At 50.1% G+C, this 23489-nt stretch overlaps 1 protein-coding gene across 1 annotated transcript in view; it reads left to right on the forward strand.

Annotated features, from left to right (window-relative positions):
- The window catches only part of XIRP2 (xin actin binding repeat containing 2), a 960073-nt gene that overhangs the window by 81299 nt on the left and 855285 nt on the right, over positions 1 to 23489 (forward strand). The gene's annotated exons all lie outside the window — the stretch shown is intronic.

A 23489-nucleotide genomic window follows, 5' to 3' on the forward strand; every position in this document is an offset into this window, starting at 1 on the left:
GGTTGCCCCATGATGTTGGTGTTGCTTGAGTATAGTACTGCCCCTGCATCTTTTAGTTATGTTGAACTTGGTCGTAATTTTCAGTTGTGAAAGAGTAGTATCATCACATTCTTTGCAACCTGTGTTGTTCTTTGAGTAGATTGTGTAGTGTCCTGATGCTACAGTTAGTGTAAGGAGGTCCAGAAATAGAAATATATGAAGCAGTAAAGTTGGAAATATAAATATTTATTTTTCTGTTACTGACAGTACATCTTTGAATCATCAAAATGGCATATTTGGTAATTGTTGTTAAATTAAGTGCGAAGACAAGTTGTGATTTGCAGTTTGGATAGTTTTGCACAGCTTTTGATATTAAACTGATAAATGGAATACATTTGCAATCAGGTATTGGTAGGTATATGACTCTTTCAAAATATGTAACACTGGTGCTGAGTTTCAGTAGCTATTATTTATCAAACAGCCATACAGAATTATTGAGCATCTTGCTGGTTATTGACAAATAATTGAATAGCACCTCTACACATATCTACCTTATCTCCTATGGCGCTTGTAGAGCGGCATATGGGGCTGTTTCAGAATCTTTTCATGAAGATTTATGAATGTTTTGCAGAAATGCTGATGTACTTGCTGGTGGATCATTTCTTTGACAGATAGGAGGTAAAAAAAGAAGTTTAACAATTATGTTATTGTAGCAATATTCGCCATTCTGATTTTGAAACTGATGTGCTGTCATTGCCATGTGTTTTTAGTTTGTTTCAGTTTTTTGTTTAAAAGACACTTCTGGTGTAAATCAAATGGGATATTGACCAAGATGAGGAGCACATCTGTTTCACAAACAATTATATTCTGTTACACAGATACTGTCGGCATTAATTCTAGTCTCATGTAAATTGGTAATATACAGTCCTGCATGTTTTTTGACTGGAGATAGAGCAATATATGCCATGCCCTCTTGAATGCTGCTGATCCATTGTTAATGAGTGCATAATATGAGTTAAGACCTTGCAATTTGTGTATTGATACCATATAAGCCAAATACATTGAAAACTGTTCTCTACGAATATGTAAATCTTTCAGAAGAATCTTACTATACAGCTGGGCATAAGTTTTTGCTGTTTAATGTGGTCAAATTTGACCACAATAAATTCAATGTCTTGATTTTGTCAAGACGTAACAAAGTCCTCTACAAATCCCATGGCTCCATTTACTAGTCCTTCTTCTACATTTCAATTTTGAAGTAAATTTACACAGCAATTTTTATATTGCTGCAAATCTGTCTCCAATCCTGCTGTATGTGAAATTGATTGTCCATCTTTTGTAATTTTAGTAGATAAAGTTTTGCTTACATGTTTTAGTCTGTGATTCTCCACTTCATCATTAGAAGGAAGATTCACAATTGTTTCTTTTTCCAAATGTAGCATTTCATAGTTTAATTGTTCACATTCTTCTACAATTCGCATTAAGCAAACAACAGGTTGTGATTTTGAAAGAAAGTAATCCATAACTTTACCAGATGAATGAAGGTTAGGAAATAATATATTGCGTGTCCCTAGCATATCTCTGCTCTATTTGTTAGAATACCAAGCAGATGCCTTTCAATATCTTGGCATGTTGTTCATTGTTAGCTTGCATCATATTTTATGTTAATTCTATGTATGTGAAATGTAACCAAATGTTGACATGTTTTCTATATGTATAGAAATGAGCATCTTCATAGAGACATAGGCCATCATTATGACATTGGCGGTAAATCCCACTTACCGCCAATAATACCGCCAGCATACCGCCGCGGCGGCGGATATTTGTTCACCATGTTATGACACACACACACACCAATCTGTCACTATTCAGCCACACACACAATTCCGCCACACCAAAGGTCAGTGATAAACTGGCAGTATCAAAACCCACACCATTATGCCAACAGAACAACGCCCACCACATTATGACCCACAAATCACCACAGAAACATTCAATGGCGTTAAACCATTGGCGGTACATGCCGCCGCACTCAAAAAACACACAAACAAAACAATACCACATTGGACAATTCAAACAACACACACCTGACATTCATACACATACCACACCCCCACACTCATAGCAGTTTAAAACACACACCCACATTACCCACAACCCTTTACAACTACTAACAATTGCCACCAGAGAGAGACCGCAAGACCAGTGACATAACCAGAGCCACACACCACTCACACCTATTCTCCACCCACGTACTACACATCACACACCCCAACACATTATCCTACATTCCCTCACCTACACACCGCACACAACACCCTTGCAACCACAAAGGCACCCCCGATTCTCAGAGGAGGAGCGCAGGGTCATGGTGGAGGAAATCATCAGGTTAGAGCCTCAGCTATTTGGAGCACAGGTGCAGCAGATATAGATAGCAAGGAAGATGGAGCTATGGGACAGGGTCAACGCTGTGGGACAGCACCCAAGAACTAGGGATGACATCAGGAAGAGGTGGAATGACCTATGGGAGAAGGTACGTTCCATTGCAGCAAGACACCAACTCGCTATACTGAGAACTGGTGGTGAACCCCCACCTCCTCCCCCACAACTAACAGCATGGGAGGAGGAAGTCTTGGCAATTGTGCATCCTGAGGGCCTGGCTGGAGTAGGTGGAGGACTGGACTCTGGTAAGTTAACTTTTTACTACTATCACTCCTCTACCTGCATGCCATCACATACCCCCACTCTCAGCCTCACTCCCATCACTCCATCACCTCCCACACCCCCCACCATCACATCTCACTCATCCCAATGCCAAGCCCTGCATGCCATACCAATGCTTGGACACCACTCACAGCCCTGCATGAACACCTATCACTAAAGCATGCACACTAGAGAGAATCAGCTAGCCCCCCACATTTCACTTTACACAAGTGTATTTGCTGGCAGGGCAGATACAACCAAAGCGGGCAAGCCACCGATGCACAATGTCAGGCACAGAAACAATAACACATCATTTACATCCCTACAGTATCCCAGCCAATGTCACCGGAGAGGAGGTGCCAGCAATATCCAGTACCCCAACTGAAGTGGCTCACAGTGATGACAGCAATTCTGGTCGCCTGGATCTGGATGACCAACCTGGCCCATCAGGGACCTCTGGAGAGTCGGTTATCCAAGCCCTGTCACAGACCACCACAGAGCTCCCCCATCTGGTAACAACCCTACTGCACCCACCCAGTATACCCACACCTCTGTCCCCAGAACACGTCAATCAGCAGTGTGTCCACCTCTACAGGGACCCCGGGGCACACCTCATACCCGTGACAATCAGAGACCTGGGGTCAGTGGCATTGGGCACACGGTTCAGGGGACAGAGGCACAGGACAACAGGGAAACTGGGAGGACTGCTGTGCGACAGGGGGAGGACAGGCCCAGGGAATCGACTCTCCAGGACTCTTCAGGAGGCACTTACAGAGATCCTGGGAGCATACCAACATTCCCAGGACACAATGGGCCAGACCCTGGACAATGTGCAGAAGAACAGGTGGCTGCTGGCGGGACAGTACTAGGGGATCAAGGAGGACTTGCAGACCATCAACACCACCCTGGTCTCCATAGCAGGGGTGCTGGCAGACATGGCCAATATTATGAGGGAGGCAGTCTCACAACAGCGGGCCCCTGCCACTAGCCGGTCATCTGAACTGCCTTCCACCTCTGCTGCCGCTAGCGGACAGGAGGCACCGCCACAGGACTCACAGGCCACCAGCGCCCCTCCCCCTGCAGAAGGAGAACCACCCCGCAAACGTTCCTTGCAATCCAGGCAGAAGCCAGATACACTTGCCAAGACCCCCGCCAGGAAATGAGACTCTCCTGATTGTCCCCCTTGTATCCCACTCTGTCACCCTGCTCACCTTGAACTGCCATTGCTCCCCTTCCTATGTTCACATGGACAATGCACCTGTGCTACAGACTGGACTGGAACTATACCCTGAAAATTCCTCCATCATCACCCCATCCCATTGCACTTCCCCCTCAATATCTTAGCACTTCAATAAACACCCTTGGAAAAAATTGAAGTATGGAGTATGCCAATTTTTTTAAGTATGTATACGTTTAACCATGTACAAACATTGCAGTTAAACTGTACAGTAAATGAGCACACCAACATCTGAAAAATAAATTGACAAAGGGTACAGTGAGTGGGCATAGAAGGGGGAAATAACAACATGCCACTGCCAAAGAATTACAAAAAAATTACAATGAAATGTGAAGTAACACTGACTTTCCTGTGTGTCACTGGAAATATTATCTGCTCACTGCTCTTCTGTTGTCCTCATCCGCACCCTCTGCTACCTCATCCTCACTGTCCACAGGGTCCACTGCTGCCACACGGCCATCTCAGGCCTTGTCCTCCTTCAGAAAAGGTACATGGTGTCTCATGGCAAGGTTGTGCAACATGCAGCATGCCACTATTATCTGGCAGACCTTGGGTAAGTAGCACAAAGGTTCTTTCTATGATCCTTCTGGTTCGCCTCATTGTAACGTTCTTCTGCCCTTGTCCTGGCATTCCTCACAGGGGTCAGTAGCCATGATAGGTTGGGGTAACCAGAGTCACCTGCAAATATTGAGGGACAACATTTAGCCACACACTATCCTATATGGCCCACACCATACCCATACACCAACATCTACTGGGTGGGGACCAGGGCTCACCTATTAGCCACACCCTGTGCCTCTGTAGTTGGCCCATCACATTTGGAATGCTGCTATTCCTCAGGACAAAGGCATCATGCACCAACCCAGGATACTTACATGGGAGATGTACTGGTCCGCCAATTACACCATCTGTACATTCATTGAGTGGAAACTCTTACGATTTCTGTACACCTGTTCATATTGATAGAGGGGAGACAAAAGCAATATGTGTTCCATCAATCACCCCAATTATGTTGGGGATATGTCCCATTGCATAGAAGTCAGCCTTCACTGTGGCCAAATCTTCTACCTGGGGATATAAAATGTAGCTGCACATGTGTTTAATCAGGGCAGACAACACTCTGGTCAGCACTATTGAGAACATTGGCTGTGACATTCCTGCTGCCAAACCCACTGTCACTTGGAAAGATCCAGTTGCCAGGAAATGGAGCATTGATAGAACTAGCACGAGAGAGGGGATCCCAATGGGGTGACAGATAGCAGACATCAGGTAAGGCTCCAATTGGGCACACAGCTCTGTGATTGAGGCCCTGTCAAGTCTATAGGTGAGGATGATGTGCCTGTCCATTGTTGCCAAGTCCACCAGAGGTCTGTACACGTGGTATGTCTCCATCTCTTATTCATCCGCAGTGGTAGCAATCTAATGGAAAAAAGAGTGAGGAGCCGGTCACAAACTGAACAATGGGGCAACAACAGTACGATACAAGCTGACAAATTGTAATTAGTCAGTGAGAATTGTCCTGTGTGTCCAAATTAAAACAGTGATGCAGTAATTTACCAGGGCCTGCCCCCCCCCCCCGAAGTGGCGTTCGCCTGTCCTGTGTGGATGGACAGATGGAAGTGAGGTAATTCCACTGACGTTGTGCGCCATTGTAGGAGGCGGTCGGGAACCGCAGTGCAACTCCACATTGGTTAATATTGGGCCCTATGGGTTACAGTGGCCAATGGTAATATATACGCCGGCGGTGACAGTATGCACCACCGTGGACGTGACCGCCATTTTCTATCTGATTCCTCACTTTCTACATGACCTTCAACAAGAGAGGACCTACACTGCATGTGCTGCTGGGACCTGTGTCTGGAACCTACCATGGCCCGTGTGACTGGGGAAAGGTCCTGTGCCTTCACTTAGGTGGAGTTGGAGAGTCTGGTGGATGGGTCCTACCCCAGTACGGACTGTTGTATGGGCCACCAGACCGGCAGGTGAGTACTTTGTGGGCACAATGCATGTGGCCTGAATGCATTGAGTGGTGTGTGTGAAGGCCTCGTGTAAGGGGGGGTGGGAGGATGTGTGTGTAAATGGTAATGTGAAGGGGTATGGTGGGCCATAAGTGTAACAGGCAGGACTGTTTGACTAATTCCATTTTCCTGTGTGTATTGCATCTGCAGGTCAGCGCCCACCAAAAGAAGGGTATATGGTGTGCCATCACCAAGGACTTGTGGACCTTGGGGCTCTACGGCAGGCGGAGCACCCACTGTCGGAAACGGTGGAAGGACCTGAGACGCTGGACATGGAAGACCGCGGAGGCCCACCTGTGGATGGCCTCCCAATGAGGAAGGGGTGCCCGTCGAACCCTGACCCCCCTGATGGCCCACGTACTGATGGTGGCCCATCCTGAGCTGGATGGGCGCTTGAGGGCATCATAGCAGCCACAAGGCGGTGAGTACAGTGCCCATCATTACAACCTACGCATGGTAGGGTGGTATCCGGGTGGGGGATGTGTGTCAGTGGGTGCCCCTAGGCCAGGCCTGACATTGCAGCATAGGTCGCCTGGTGGCAAGGGTCCAGAAGGAATAATCCTGCTACCTAGCTCGTAGGCATCCACGGGTGAAGGCTGCGTGGGTCCCAGGTGTGCTGGATTTGCCGGTGTGTGCCCCTCCTCATGCCTTGGTGGCTAGCAATATCACTGGTAGTGCAATGCATAGTGCAGAGGCCTGTACCCTGTGTGTGAGTGTGCTGTGTACGCCAACGGTGGTATTGGTGCAGCCATTGACGAAGTGTATCCTTTTTCTATTCCCCCCTTTTTGTTTTGTCACCCTGTCCTTATGTGCATTAGCATCATCTGGAGGAGGAGCAGAGGCACCGGCGACAGAGGGAGCTGCATCCCACAGGACCCAGGAGGCAGAGTCCACCGACGGTGAGGGCACCAGTGGGACAGAGGGCGAGGGGAGTACCACGGCAGAGACTGGAAGGGACAGTTTGGACACAGATACCTCCTCCGATGGAAGCTCCCTGGTGGTGGACACCTCTGTGACCACCCCAGCTACAGGTACAGCCGCCACCACCCGTACCACCACTGCCCTCCCGGCAGCCCCTCAGCGAGTTGCCCGTGCCCGCTTACCCTGGAGGGTGGGCATCTCCTTCGCCTCAGGCACCTCAGACCCTGCCCGAGTTAACTCAGCTGCCCTGAGTGAGGATGCTATTGACCTCCTGCGATCCATCTCTGGAGGGCAGTCAACCATTGTGAATGCCATTCAGGGGCTTGCAGCCCAGATGCAATAGACTAATGCATTCCTGGAGGGCATTCACACTGGATTGGTCGCCCAACAGAGATCGATTCAGGCTGTGGCTCCTCTCTGATGGCAGCCATTGTCCCTGTTTCCACCCTTCCCCCTCCAACTTCCTCTTTCCAATCCCATTCCACTCAACCCCAACTTATCCCAAGCACACAGGCAGATGAGCATGCACATAAGACAACACCCAAGAGTGGCACAGGCAAACTCAAGCACCACACTTCATCCCACAGGCACTCACACAAACACCATCCAGATGCAGACATACCAACATCCACAATTTCCACTGTGTCCCCCTCCTCCTCCTGCTCCACCACCTCCTTCCCAGTTCCGTCAACACTCACACCTGAATTCACTACATCATCATCCACTACCAGCATTACCACCACACTTAGAGGAACACACACCTCATTGGCTGACACTTCCACAACAGCCATGCACAAGTCCCCTGTGTCCTCTCCCACTGTGTCTGTCCCCCTCCTAAAGTACACAAACACAAACACTGAGACACCCAACAGCCATCCACCTCACAACAGCATCCAGCCCACGCACCTGCACCCAAAATCAGCAGACAGACACCTCCTACAACCACTCCCTCTTCCTCCACTCCCAAACCTACTCCCACTTCCCACCCCAATGTCCCTAAAAAGCTTTTCCTATCCACCATTGACCTCTTCCCTCCCCTTCCCCCAGTCCTGCACGTCTGCCCAGGGTGGCAAAAACCCATCCAAGCACCTCAGCCTCCCAGTCCAGGGTCCCAGTAGTCACCACACCCACTCGTGGTGGGAAAGGATCCAGGGCACATGTCCTGTGGGTGATGCAGCCTGCACCAGGCAGCATCAAGGGTAAGGAGCCTGCCCCAGCTGCTGCAAGGAAGCCCAAGAGGCCTGCCCCAGCTGCTGCAAAGAAGACCAAGGAGCCTGCCCCAGCTGCTGCCAAGAAGACCAAGCAGCCTGCCCCAGCTGCTGCCAAGAAGACCAAGGAGCCAGCACCAGCAGGCAGGAAGGGCAAGGGGCCTGGGGCAGGAACTCAGACAGAGCCCCACCACCAACCATGGTTGTGCAGCTATCCGAGGCTGCAGGGGATGGGCTGGAGCCTCCCCCCACCAGCAGCAGCAGCACCACCACCACCAGTGGGCAGCCATCCGAGGCTGCAGGGGATGAGCTGGAGCTTCCCTCCACCAGCAGTAGCACCACCACCAGTGGGCAGCCATCCGAGGCTGCAGGGGATAGGCTGGAGATTCCCCCCACCAGCAGTAGCAGCACCACCACCACCAGTGGGCAGCCATCCGAGGCTGCAGGGGATGGGCTGGAGCTTCCCCCCACCAGCGGCTGCAGCAGCACCACTACCACCACTCAGCAGCTGTCACCGCCGGCAGACGGAATGTAGTCCTGCCTCCATGCTGCTGTGTGGCCTGCCCCCTGCAAATCCAGTGGGTATGACACCCACCTGAGAGACTGTGACCTTGCACTCCCCAGGATCAAAAGCACAGGGCACGTTGCCCCCTCCAGAACCAGTGGGTAAGACACCCACAATCCCCAACCTCCCCAAGATCAAGAGCACAGGGCATGATGCCCCCTCCAGAACCATTGGGTAAGACACCCACCAACCCCAGCCTCCCTAGGAAAAAGAGCACAGGGCACAATTCCTCCTCCAGAACCAGTGGGTAAGACACCCACCAAAACCAGCCTCCCCAGGATCAAGAGCACAGGGCACAATGCCCCCTTGAGAACCAGTGGTTAAGACAATCACTTGAGAGACTGTGGCCTTGCACTCCCCAGGACCAAGCACAGGGCATGTTGCCCCCTCCAGAACTAGTGGTCTTGTTTCATCTCCCGTCTGAGGTGCCCCCTCTGTCCCCCATCGCCCTGAGGTGCCTGCCTATTTAACAACTGATGCCCCTGCAGTGTTCGCTCTGTGTTGTTGCAGGTGACGAGTGGGGTCTTGGACTTTGGCCTGTGGCCATGTGGCCCACACAAACTGAGGACTGGGCAGTCTCCCTTGAACTGTACAATTGTAAATATCTGTTATATTGGCTAAATCTTTATTTATTTACTGTGTTGATCTTACACTCACTTCAGGTAATTTATTTTGTCCTTGCATTATTCAGACAATTTAGGGGGAATAACTTGTTTTCTTGTGCAGCTGGTTGTGTGTATGTTTATGGGGTGTGTGTTGTGCGTGTGTGTGTCACTCTCTTTTTCCTTCCTCCCTCCCTTGTGTGCTAGGCGGCTGTGCTCACCGTCGTCATCTTCTCCATCGTTGGTGTTCGTGGTGGAGCAGCACATAGCAGATCATGGGGAAGACATGCAGTTCGGGCTCCATAGTGGCGTGGTTGTTCCCTGTGACTCCAATGGTGAGTCCTTTCACTTCTGTGCAGTGTTTCCGTCAGGCTTTTGATGTAATTGGTACCGCCCTGGAAAAGGTGGCGGATTGGCATGTCTTAATACGGTGGGCGGAACATTGACTTCTGCCTGGCTGTGGGTGGCTACCGCTGTGGTGCCCGTTGTTTCCACCCTGGCGGTCGGTGTGGTAAAGTGGCTGTCTATTTGAAATCTATCCGCAATGGTCATTATTTGGCTGTAATTACCGCCAGCCTGTTGGCGGTATTACCTCCACTTTTACACCAACTGCCAGGGTTGTAATGAGGGCCATAGTTTTTCTAATAATTGACTTCATTTTGCCTAGTATGTGTGCAAAATACTTGTTTTCATAATGTTCGATCAAAATGTGCAAGGTATTCAATTTAGAATAGGCTTTTCAGAACTCTTTGATGTGATGATGACAAGCCTAAACAAAGCTATATGTTTGCCTTGATTTACCATACAAGCTTGAGGAACTTAAGTCGTCACATGAGTCACAGCTACTGACCTCATGATAAAATAGCATTTCTAGGCTAAATCTGTGTACTCCTTCACTTGGGGATTGCCTGGCAGATATTTCTTCCCATGCTTCGTTTATATCTGCTTTTTCTGCCTTTGTAATGTAGGAAGTAACATAATGTACAACTGCTGTTGAATTATCTGCATCAGATTGTCTATCCATGTTAGCATTTCACATATGTAGGATTAAAGGTGTGTAGGCATTGATCAGTTATGATGCTAGGGTTCTTCTAAGACTGTACATGTTTTTTGTGATATGTCAGTAACCTAATGATTACACATGAAATTACATTGGTGATTTTCTGTAGAATTGGTCTTGGGAATCCGAAGTGACATTTTGAGAAATATTCATCTTTGCTCTGATATTTTCTTAAGCACTATTTGCTGCACTTATGTGGTTGAAAATGTAAAAACTTGATCGGATAGTCTCTTGTTGGTTTCTTTTTTTGGGGTTGTCACAAGTCAAATAAGGCTCAATAAAATTTAGAACTAAGTCATCAGAGTTGTATCCAAACTTAGGTGCATAATTGATCTACAGAAGCATATGAATGTGTGGTGCACTTCTTGTTTCATACTCTTTTTGCCAAAATAATCAAGTACTTCTCAAGGGGGAAACATAGTTTGAAATTTGTGATTGACATAGTCATGAATCTAATACAGTACTAAGGCATCTCCCATCATGTCTCTTGAGTGTGATGGGTGTATACCATAAGGTTCATACATTTGTTCAGCTTGTTCTTTAGTAATCTGTTCAAATTGTCTGGTTTGATTAGCTGTTCGAGACTGCAAGTATGTAGAGTAGATGTAGTTTGCAACATGAAAGTCTTTATAGTATACATTATTTTTATTAAATAACTTAGGCGCTCATTACAACCCTGGCGGTCGGTGTTAAAGCGACGTTAATACCGCAAACAGGCCGGCAAAAAAAAAAATGGGATTACGACCGTGGCAGAAACCGCCAACATAGACAGCCACTTTAACACTCCGACCGCCACAGCGGTACAAACAAACAGCGCGGTGGTAACCGCCAACAGACAGGCGGAAGACATTGTACCGCCCACCCTATCACAAGATGCCTATCCGCCACCTTTTCCGGGGCGGAACCAACACGAACAAAAACATGGCGGAAACAGTACACAGAAGGGAAAACACTCACCTCTCCACACCCCACGAGGAACCAGGACGCCATGTAGCCCGAATTGCAGATATTGCCGATGCTGGTCTTCCTTCTCTTCTATCAGGAGCATAAACGACGACCACGGTGAGTACTGCACCTACAACACAGGGGAGGAGGGAGGGCAAAGAGAGTGACACACACATGCAACACCCCCACCCACAACACCATACACACAAATACATGCAGCAACAGTACACATACACCCCCCCCCCCACCCTCTGGAAGAACGCAAGGACAAAAGGAATTGATTTGAATGAATGTAATCATGTGAAATCTCATTATCAAAGTTCAAAATCCAGTAAACAAAATTATGTACACCAACTATACAAGTCCGGATAGTGCACCAATCATTGTCCGTGGACCACTGGGCCCAAAATGCATGGGGGCGAAGCCCACACATGATACCTGACTGGAAACGGAGAGAACACTGCTGGGGCATCAGATCGAAATGAAACAGGCACCTCAGGGGGAGGGGGGGCACCGCAGGCAGATGAACGCACAATGCCACTGCTGCACGAGGGGGCTCCATGCCCATTGATGTAACCTGGGGAGTGCAAAGCCACAGTCTCTCAAGTCTCTCCAGTGGGTGGTTTGCCCTCTGCTTTATCCTGGGGAGTGCAAAGCCACAGTCTCTCAAGTCTCTCCAGTGGGTGGTTTGCCCAATGCTTTATCCTGCGGAGTGCAAAGCCACATTGTCTCAAGTCTCTCCAGTGGGTGTTTTGCCAACTGCTTTATCCTGGTGAGTGCAAAGCCACAGTCTGTCAAGTGGATGCCTTTCTCCACTGGTTCTGGAGGGGGCCTGGTGCCCAGAGTGCTTCATCCTGCCAAGGACTGAGGTAGTGGATGTATCTCTCCACTGGTTCTGGAGGGGGCTTTCTGCCCAGAGTGCTTCATCCTGCCAAGGACTGAGGTAGTGGATGTATCTCTCCCCTGGTTCTGGAGGGGGCCTGGTGCCCAGAGTGCTTCATCCTGCCAAGGACTGAGGTAGTGGATGTATCTCTCCACTGGTTCTGGAGGGGGCCTGGTGCCCAGAGTGCTCCACGTGCAGTGTGGCCGGTACAATTCCCTCACCTGGGTGTGTGTGCCACGAGATTGCCGAGGTACAGGTAGCATGATACGCCATGGAGGCAGCTACATACCCCACAATGCTGCGGCTTCGCATTCCACCTGCAGTTGACAACAGTGATGACAGAAATGCTTCATGGAAGCTGCCCAGGGTCCTGGAACTCACCACCAGCCTCGGACGACTGACCACTAGGGATGGTAGGCATGTCAGCAGTGGTGCCACTGTCCGAGGACGTCGGGGGGGGCGCTGGCAGTGCTTGCGGCGGTGTCTGTCGTGGCGGTGCTGGCGGTGGTGTCTGTGGCGGCGGTGCTGGCTGCGGGGTCTGTGGCGGCGGTGCTGGCTGCGGGGTCTGTGGCGGCGGTGCTGGCTGCGGGTCTGTGGCGGCGGTGCTGGCTGCGGGGTCTGTGGCGGCGGTGCTGGCTGCGGGGTCTGTGGCGGCGGTGCTGGCTGCGGGGTCTGTGGCGGCGGTGCTGGCTGTGGGGTCTGTGGCGGCGGTGCTGGTAGTGGGCTCTGTGGCGGCGGTGCTGGCTGCGGGGTCTGTGGTGGCGCTGCTGGCTGCAGGGTCTGTGGAGGTGGTGCTGGCGGCGGGGCATGTGTCAGCACCTGCTGAGGGAGAAAGCAGGATGTCTCCTGCAGCTTCGGACGGCTACCAACCGGGGAAGAGGCTGGGGACTGTTGCAGGGGCTGTAGACGTGCAGGAGGCGGTGCAGGTGGCGGTGTTTGCCGCCGTACAGGTTGGCGTGGATGTGGACAGAAGGTGTGACACTGGTCCCTCAGTCTGTGCCACCATGCCCTCTCCTGACCTGCCCTTCAGTTTTTGGCCCTTAGCCACCTTTGATGGTGGCGAAGTTGTCTTGCCACTATCCCCTTTAGTTTTCGCTGACCCCTTGGTGGCTGGTGTTTTCAGCTTCTCCCTCCGGGATGTGGGCACCTTTTTCAGCTTGGCAGGTGGCGGAATGTCCTTGCCCTCACTACGTGGCACACTGGCAGCCCTGATGGTTGGTGCACTCCATGACCCGCTGTTGCTGGCACCACTGAGCCTGGGGATGTGGTGGCTGAGGTGCTGGGCTGGGACCTGGAAAGCCTGGCCCTAGGGGAAGGACGGCGGGGGGAGGTGAAGGGAACAGGTCAAGGTTTGACAGGAAAGGTTTTTTAGACACACTGGGATGGGTAGATGGAGGGGGTTTGGGAGTGGAGGAAGAGGTAGTGGTTGTAGGAGGTGTACGTTTGCTGAATTTGGGTGAAGGTGCATGGGCTGGAGGCTGTTGTGAGGTGGATGGCTGTTGGGTGGGTGTGCCTGCGTTTGTGTACTTTGGGAGCAGGGCTGACAGACACACTGGGAGAGGACACTGGGGATGTGTGAATGGTAGTGGGGGTGGTGAGTGCACATGAGCGGTGTGTGGTGATGGGCGTGCTGGTGATGGAGGTAGTGGCTGAGGATGTAGTGCATGCAGGTGTGAATGGAGACGAGACTAGGAGGGAGGAGGGAGACGTGGAGTAGTGGGACACAGTGCAGGAAGTGGATGTTGGTATGTGTGCATGGGTATGGTGCTGGTGTGAGTGCCTGTGGGATGTGTGGTGCTTATGTTTGCCTGAGCCACTCTTGTGTGTTGATGTGTGTGCATGCTGGTCTGATAGTGTGCTTGGGATAGGCTGAGGTACAGGGGATTGGGTCTGGGTGGAGGAAGTTGGAGGGGGAAGGCTGGACACCGGGACAATGGCTGCCATCAGAGCTGAGGCCAGAGCCTGAAATGCTCTCTGTTGGGCTGCCTGGCCAGAATGAATGCCTTGTTTGTTGCAAATGCCTCTCAACACCCTGGATGGCATTCAGAATGGTAGACTGCCCAACAGTGAGGGATCTCAGGAGGTCAATAGACACTGAGGGGCTGCTGGGAAGGCAGTGCTGGTAGGGGGGGTGGCAGCTGTACCTGTTAATGCGGTGGGCACAGAGGGCCCCGCCACCGCAAGGGAGCTCCCATCAGAGGAGGAGGAGCTGTCGCTGGTCTCTGCTCCTGTCCCCGCCGTGGAGCTCCCCTCGCCCTCCATCCCACTGGTGCCTTCAGACTCCATTGCTTCACCCTCCAGGGCCAAGTGGGATGCAGCTCCCTCCTTCTCCGGTGCCAATGCTCCTCCGCCTGATGATGCTATTGCACACAAGAACAGGGAGACCACAAAAAGCGGGGGGAAGACAGAAGAAAAGCATGCTCAGTGCATGTAACACCACTACCGTTGGCGGACACAACAGACAGTGAGCAGCCCTCTGCACTACGCCATGCACTTATAGTTCCTAGACTAATCACATGGCCATGGGGTACAAGGCCTAAGCCCAATTGCTGCACACCTGGAAGTCACAGGAGCCTGACTAGGTGTAGAGCGCTCTAACCACTAGTGGGATTGGGGAGCCACATAGCTTGTCTCACAAGGGACCTTGCCTACCAAGATCGCCCCGACCTAGGGGAACCCACTGCCCACCTCCCCTGCCCAGACACCTTGTAACACGCGCAAAGTCAGTTGAATGAGAGTGTACTCAGCCCCTTGTGGCTGCTGTGATGCCCTCAAGTGCCCATCCAACTCCAGATAGGCCACCCCCAGGATCCGGAACATCAGGAGGGTCATGGTGTGACAGGCACCCCTCCCACGTTGGGAGGCCATCTCCAGCTGGGCCTCCGCCGTATTCTTGCTCCAGCGGCGCAGGTCCTCCCATCTTTTCCGGCAGTGGGTGCTCCGTCTGTGGTGGACCCCCAGGGTCTGGACGTCCTTGGCGATGGCATGCCAAATACCCTTCTTCTGGTGGGCGCTGACCTAGAGGAATGGTGCGGGGGAAAGGAGATTACTTACCCGTCCAGACCGTCATACTCATTGCCCCCCATTCCCACCCTTGCCTTGATGCACATACACTCACCATCCGCACATGCAGGCCTCAGCCCCCCCATGTATCTTCCATCCATACCACTCAAAACAGGCATTGCCCATGCAGAACGCTCACAGTGTACTCACCGGTTTGTCTGGAGGACCGTACAGTTGCATGTACTGGGGGAGGACCCCATCCACTAGTTTCTCCAACTCCTCCGAATTGAAGGCAGGGGCCCTTTCCCCAGACACATGAGCCATCGTCGCTTCCAGACTAAGGTCACAGTAGGTCTTGCAGTGTAGGTCCTCTCCTGTTGAAGGTCAGGTATCAAGTGAGTGAACAGACAGAAAATGGCGGTCACATCTGCGGCGGTGTGTACCGTCACTGCCGGTGTACATCGTCATTGGCTCCTCGGACCCATAGGGCCCAATGTTAACCAATGCAGAATTGCACCGCGGTCTTCGACCACCCACCGCGACGGTGTACAACGCCAGCGCAGTTACCTCATATCACCTTGTCCCAACTTACAGGTCAGGCAGCCGCCATTTCAGGGGGCCACATGGCATTAATAATAACTGTGTCACACCTATGTAGGCCTGGAATACACACAGTTACAGGCACATTGCGGATTAATACATTTGTGCAAATGACATTTTGGGATACCTCCATGTTGGCTGACTCTCTGCTCGCTGTTCTCCTCCATAGGGCACGCCTGCTGGGGCAGGTGATGGGATGGCGGCATCCTCCAGTGTGCAGACCGCTGGTGGACCTGTCGACAATGGAAGAGAGACACATAATAGTCACATACAGACTTGATCGTGCAACAATCCAAGAACTGTGTGCCCAGTTGGAGCCAGACCTGATGTCAGCTATCCGCCATCCCACAGGGATACCCCCTCTAGTGCAGGTCCTGTCAGTACTCCATTTCCTGGCAAGTGGTTCCTTTCAAACAACAGTGGCCATTGCATCAGGGATGTCCCAGCCAATGTTCTCTAACGTGTTGTCCAGAGTGTTGTCTGTCCTGCTGAAACACATGCACAGCTGCATCGTGTTCCCTCAGGTGGAGGATTTGCCCACAGTGAAAGGGGACTTCTTTGCCCTGGGACATATCCCCAAAATCATTGGTGCCATTGATGGGGCACATGTGGCATTAGTACCCTCCTGCAGGAGTGAACAGGTGTACAGAAATAGAAAAAGCTACCATTCTATGAATGTGCAGATGGTGTGTTTGGCAGACCAGTACATCTCCCATGTGAATGCCAAGTTTCCAGGCTCAGTGCATGACGCTTACATTTTGAGGAATAGCAGCATCAGTAATGTGATGGGACAACTCCAGAGGCACCGTGTGTGGCTAATAGGTGAGGCCAAGGACCCAATACAGTGTGAATAGGTGTCTGGGTATGGGGTTGTCCCTACGGGTTAGTGTGTGTCTAACAATTGTCCCTCCATATTTGCAGGTGACTCTGGTTACCCCAACCTGTCATGGCTACTGACCCCAGTGAGGAATCCCAGGACAAGGGCAGAGGAACGCTACAATGAGGCACATGTTCGAACTAGGAGGGTGTTCGAACGAACCTTCGGCCTCCTGAAGGCCAGATTCCGGTGCCTCCATATGACAGGTGGTTCCCTCTACTACTCACCAAAGAAGGTGTGCCAGATAATCGTGGCCTGCTGTATGCTGCACAACCTGGCTTTGCGACAGCAGGTGCCTTTTCTGCAGGAGGATGGGCCAGCTGGTGGTCTTGTGGCAGCTGTGGAGCCTGTGGACAGGGAAGAAGAGGAGGCAGAAGAAGAGGATATTGACAACTGAACCAACATAATCATGCAATACTTCCAGTGAGACACAGGTAAGAAGATGTCACTGCCTCCCACATCCCATACAATTTCTGGAGCTGGCATAAGTCTGTCATTTTCACTCAGTGTATGGACCCTCACTTATCACTTTGCCTTTCCATTTCACAGATGTGGGTCCCTATTTGTGCCCTCTGCTATATTTCCTCCAGGCCTACAGCTGTGCTATATCGGTATGTGCACAAGTAAATTGACATTGCTATATTCCATGGTTATTGCAATTACACAATTGTGAAAACACAGACTGACTCCAGATTGTTTTGTGATTGAAGTGTGTTTATTTCTGTGCTAATAAGTGGAGGGGATTGTAAAATGGGCTGGGGGATGGTGGAGGAATGTCCATGGCAGAGTCCAGTCTATTTGTTTCACAGGTGCATTGTCCAAAGGGGCATAGGAAGTGGAGCAATGGCAGTTGACGGATGGACAGGCTGACAAAGTGGGACAGAAGGGTGACATTCAGGGGGGTCTCATTTCCTGGTGGGGGTCTTGGCAATGTTCTCTGTCTTGTTCCTGGATCTCAGGGACCATTTGCGGGGTGGTTCTCCATCTGCAGGGGGTAGGGTGCTGGTGTAGTGTTCCTGTGGTGGTGCCTCCAGTCCACTAGCGCCGGCAGAGGTGGAGGGCTGTTCATCGTCGAGGCTAGTGTCAGGGGCCCCTTGTTGTGCTACTGTGTCCCTCCTGGTGTTGGCAAGGTCTTGCAGCACCCCTGCAATGGTGACCAGGGTGTTGTTAATGGACTTCAAGTCCTCCCTGATCCCAAGGTAGTGTTCCTCCTGCAGCCGCTGGGTCTCCTGAAACTTGGCCAGTACCATTGCCATTGTCTCCTGGGAATGATGGTAAGCTCCCATTATGTTGGAGAGTGCCTCATGGAGAGTGGGTTCCCTGGGCCTGTCCTCCCCCTGTCGCACAGCAGTCCTCCCAGCTTCCCTGTTGTCCTGTGCCTCTGTCCCCTGAACCGTGTGCCCACTGCCACTGCTGAACCGTGTGCCCACTGCCACTGCTGAATCGTGTGCCCACTGCCACTGCCCCCAGGCCTCTGATTGTCCTGTGTTAGTGGGGTTGCCTGGGTTCCCTGTAGTGGTGGACACACTGCTGATTGACGTGTCCTGGGGACAGAGGGATGGGCCCGCTGGGTGGGTGCTGTGGTGGTGTTTCTGAGGGGGGAAGCTCTGTGGTGGCTTGTGACTGTGTCAGAGGAACCGACTGTCCCGAGGTCCCTGATGTGCTGGGCTGGTCATCTTGATCCAGTTGTGCAGAGCTGCTCTCATCACTGTTGGTCTCTTCTGTGGGGGGACTGGCTATGTCGGGCACCTCCTGTCCGGTGATGTTGGGTAGGGGTCATGTAGGGGTGTAAAGGCATGATTATTGCATCTGTGTGTGCCATTGTGTGCAATGGGTGAGTGACCCCGTACTCCAGTGCTTGCATTCTTGGCTTGGTCCTTGTGTGATAGTTGGTTTGGGGTCTGTGTTGGTATCTGTAGTGGACATGCTTTAGTGATGGGTGTCCATGCATTGGTGTTACATGCAGGGCTTGTTTTGGGGATGTGTGGGTGGTGTTGGTGGGGTATCTGTGGGTTGTTGGGGTGATGGGTGTGAGGGTAAGGGTGTGGGTATGTGATTGCATGCAGGTGGGTTGGGGGATGTAGTAGTAAAGATTTGACTTACCAGAGTCCAGTCCTCCTGCTACTCCTGCGAGGCCCTCAGGATGCAGTATTGCCAAGACTTGCTCCTCCCATGTTGTTAGTTGTGGGGGAGGAGGTGGGGGTCCATTGACAGTCATCTGTACAGCAATCTGGTGTCTGGAGACCACGGAACGCACCTTCCCCCATAGGTCGTTCCACCTCTTCCTGATGTCATCCTGTGTTCTTGGATGCTGCGTTGACCCTGTCGACAATTTTGCACCATAGCCCCATCTTCCTTGCAATGGAAGTCTGCTGCACCTGTGATCCGAATAGTTGTGGCTCTACCCGGACGATTTCCTCCACCATGACCCTGAGCTCCTCCTCAGAGAACCTGGGGTGTCGTTGAGGTGCCATGATGTGGTGTGGGTGATGTGTGAGGTGGTGTCTGTTGTGATGTGTGAGTGGATGTGTTGGTGTGTGTTGTTTGAGGTGCGGGATGTTGTGTAAGTGATGGTGTTGTGTGTCTGTGGATGCTGGTGTAGTTTTAGGTAGTGTCTCTCTGTGGCCTGCTTTCAAATTTCTGGTAGTAAGGGTTTGTGAGTGATGTGGGTGTGTGCTTTATATTGCATTGGGTGTGTGGGTGTGGTATCTATATGTGTATCAGGTGTGTGCATATTTCGATTTGTCCAATGTGGTTGTGTTTTGTATATGTGTGTGTATTTTGAGCGCAGCTGTGTGTACCGCCAATGGATTACCGCGGTTGAAAGACCGCCGCGTTGATTCGTGGGTCGTGATACTGTGGGCGTATTCCTGTTGGCGTGACAGTGGAGTTTTTGTTATCGCCAGTTCATCACTGACCTTTGGTGTGGCGGATTTGTGTGGGTGTCTGTATTGTGGCAGATTCTGAGCTGTGGGTTGTAATACCTGTAGTGGAATTCCGCGGCCGCAGCGGTATGTTAGCGCTCTTCTGCTTGGCGGAAAGCGGGATTTACCACCAGGGTTGTAATGAGGGCCGTAATGCTTTCTGAACTTTTTCTATGCTAATTAATTCTTGTCAGTTTTTTTGTTTGTACTACATTGACTATAACCACTAAAGGTTCCATTATTTCACAATCATTTCCAAGAGTTCAATTCTAATGAGAGAAACGTAACTTTTTCTTTTAGTGCTGTAACCAGCTGTGGATCCCACAAACCTCATAGGAAGGGGTGGGTAGGAGGGTTGAATGGGGGAATAAAATAATAATTTTTAAAAAACATACTGTTCCGATGCATTCTATCTAAACAGCCACACATGATGGGATATTAGGTGTGGCTTTGTCGCGTGGGCTCTCATTATCCTAAATGAGACTACTGGATTTCTAGGCAGCAGGATCGATAACGGTGTGGGGAACTGAGTCTGACCCACTTGTAAAGAACTCTGTCACCCTAAATCCGGTTTTTGCTCCGGCTAACTAGCAGTGCCTCATTTCTCCCACAGGGAAGAAATGATTAGGCAGCCGAGCGCATGACATCTTTGGAACTTCTCAGGGAAGTCGTGGTCACTCAGATCCAAACCAACTCTCTCATTTACAATATGATCTCATATACAAATGACAAAGACAGTATAAGTTTTATATAATGTTTTAATAAAACGACTGTATTTTAGATAATAAGGCGTGAGCCGCAATAACAAGAACAATACAACATAGTAGGATTGAAATAGTCACCAGGAGAGTAAAACATAAGAACAAAGCTATCATAGTGCCTAACAGTTTCTACTCTTCCTCTGCATGTTCTATTTAGAGCATAGCATGTTAAGCTTCTAGCTTGCCTTTCCGAATCACTGGGGAGACATCAGCCCTCATACCTGAGCAAAGGCCTGTGATCTGGTTCAGCATCTGCAACGAGGCAGTCAGCATCTAGTTGTGGTTCCCTGGTCGGAATCTCCCTCTTGCGTGTATTGGGACAAGGAAGTGATTTTATAACTAACATGTCATCGTGATCACAAAATGTCCCTACGCAGGAATGCCAAATCTAAACTCCTACCACGTCTATCAGCAATGTACCAGACTGTATCCTTGACTGAAGCACAGAGTGAATATGTTATGGAGAACTCCAGAGCTGAAGTAGGCAAAACAGTGTGATATGAATAAAAAAATAACACCGTAGAACTGGCTATTTGAAAAATAACAGTACGAAGCCTAATAAAAAGCATTTAGAGCAAAGTGCACAGAGGCTCTAAACTGCCAGCAATTAATAAAACACATCCAGGGCAAAGTGCACAAATGCCTAAAGCCTGAAGCTAATGCGCAAAGGATACGTAAAACTAACCACACTACACCCTCCCCTTGTCGGTAGCAAGTGGTTCCAATAATACAAAAGTATGCCCCAAATACAAACAATACATAAAACTATATATTTCGACAAGGTCAGAAGACAACAAAGTCATGAATTTAGGAAACCTGTGACGATAAAGCCAAATTCAATATAGTGTCAATTTTGCAGGAGAGAGAAAAAAAATCCAATTGTCAGACAGAAGCAATAGAACATAGGAGCTCCTCCACTTCGATATATGTTAATATCGGAAGATCCACGCCACAAAGTACCATGGAGCAGGTGTGTTCCAAAGCCCCAAAACCATCCAGGGCGGCACCCCGTGCAGGGCCTAGGAAAGAGACAACACCATCTTCCTCCAGGAAGGGAATCTCATAAACCGCCTCACGAAGCAAACGCAACCGTAGTGCACAAGTCTGGGAATGAGCCCTAATCGGGAACATCAACAGATCAGTTTCGACCACTGGAGGGCGCTGAAGTGAGAGACAGAAAGCCAGTGCATGTTCAAACGAGCACCAAAGGCACCGAAACACGGGTTGCACACAATCCAAAACTCGTCAGAATGATCGAGACCAGTCACACTCCAAATGTCCCAGGAGTGTTGCTCCAAAATGCTGCATCATGCGTTCACGACACAGCTGCGCTGACGGGAGCAGCAATATAGGATCTCGTCGTGGCGGGACAGCCATTGTGAAAAAATAGCAACAATAGCAAAACTCCAGCCAACAAAGCCAAAGTAATCGGGAAACCCCCAAAAATGCTTCCGAAAATAGAGTGTATAGCCAAAGGTATCAAACCGAATATGGAAGAGAAGGTTTGAGCAAAACCAACACCAACGGCTTTGAAAAAATGTGCAATACCAGCAGTGCTGGATGCATTAAATATACGTCCCACAAGTTCACCGAAGTGACTCGGAAAGTTAGTATTCAAAAGGGACTGTATCTCCGCCGATGACCTTGCCACCTGAAGTGCGTAGGTCTCGCTAGCAGATGTAAGGGCCACATGCCTTTGAAACAATAAAGCTTTTAGCCGACTCAACTTGTCGAAATTAACCTTGGAAGTAGCAATATGAGGCCAGATGTCCGCTACCTCCCTAATTTGAGTGGGGGGAAACAACATATTCCCGCAGCACGTAACGGCCTTGTTGACAGCGACAACGTAAACTATTCCGGCACGCATGCCACAGCAGCGTTCGCTGTTAAGAACAATGTAACTGCCGTTAGAAAGCACCTGGAAAGTGTTTTTAATAACCGGGACTGGAACTCCCTTCAGATAACAAGCTAAGTTAGCAATCGAAGCATTACACGCTCCGTGCAAGGACAGCTGTTTACAAACCATAGAATGGCTGACAGAAGTTTTGCATTCACTACCGCTAAGAAAAACCTCCCTCAAACCATTAATACATCTGTATTGAAAGGGAAGCTCCCACACCTCGTGTATGTAACTGTCTCCCAATAGTTCCTATCTACCCACCGGAATGTGCTTCAAACAAGAAGTAAATTGCAGAGTGGAGATAGGCAGATTAATAACCCCATGAATCAACCACTCAGCTGACGTAATCTCAGCAACCGTGAAAGGCAGTTTCTCCAATTTCTCAATATTTAACATGACATACGTCGCTTCCTTTTTAGCCATCAGCTGTTGTTGACGAGTCAAATTAAAGGAGATAAAGACCTCTCTGGCACGAATGTGCTGCCATGGAATGCGACCCGCCTTCAAGGTCTGAAGAGTCCAACCCAGCTGCATGATGGACCGCGTCTGACTCTGCCCATGATATAAAGAAGACATGTCCGATTTAATAATGTCAATAGCAGAGGAAACAATGCTGTCAATTGTGTAAACACGGTCAGAAAGGGTATGCATGCCATTATCAACAACAGGCAAAGTCTGCAGCAGATTTTCCTGATCAATCTGCCTTAACCGGGCTGCAGCCTCCTGTTGTGAAAGCTTCCAAATCTCATTATAAACTTCGTATAAAAATCTTTTCTTCCGTGGTACCTTGGGACCTGACAAAAAATCTTGTAAATCAGTACCATTAGACAGTAACGTGAGATGTGACTTAACTGCATCCAGCGAGGATGACTTCAACCATTGTTGACAAAGCTTCCCCACGCTGTATGTAGTTATAATATCAGCATGTTCTGGTGAAATGTAACGAGGGTCTGCCCTACTAGTCCTGAACCCCCCTGAAGAGGTGACAAAACGTTGATGGCACTTATTAGTGTCTACAGGCCATAATAACCACCCGCCTGGATGTAACTATGAAGTGTTAAGCGTACCATTCTGGACCCAATGTGTAATTTCACTAAAAGTAGCATTCACATAGTGCTGCCAGTTGTTTAATTTGGAAGGGACAGGTATACTAGGCAAATTTATTTTAGGCCATTTCTGCCCCCCCTGCCTTTTTTTTTTTTTTTTAGAGATGGGGAGCGACCCATCAGGCAAGGGTCGCTGCCCTGGGGGGCAAATTGTATTTAGGCCATTTCTGCCCCCCTTGTGGGCAGATTGGCCGATT

The sequence above is a fragment of the Pleurodeles waltl genome, chromosome 3_1, assembly GCF_031143425.1.
Source record: "Pleurodeles waltl isolate 20211129_DDA chromosome 3_1, aPleWal1.hap1.20221129, whole genome shotgun sequence".
Lineage (NCBI taxonomy): Eukaryota > Metazoa > Chordata > Amphibia > Caudata > Salamandridae > Pleurodeles > Pleurodeles waltl.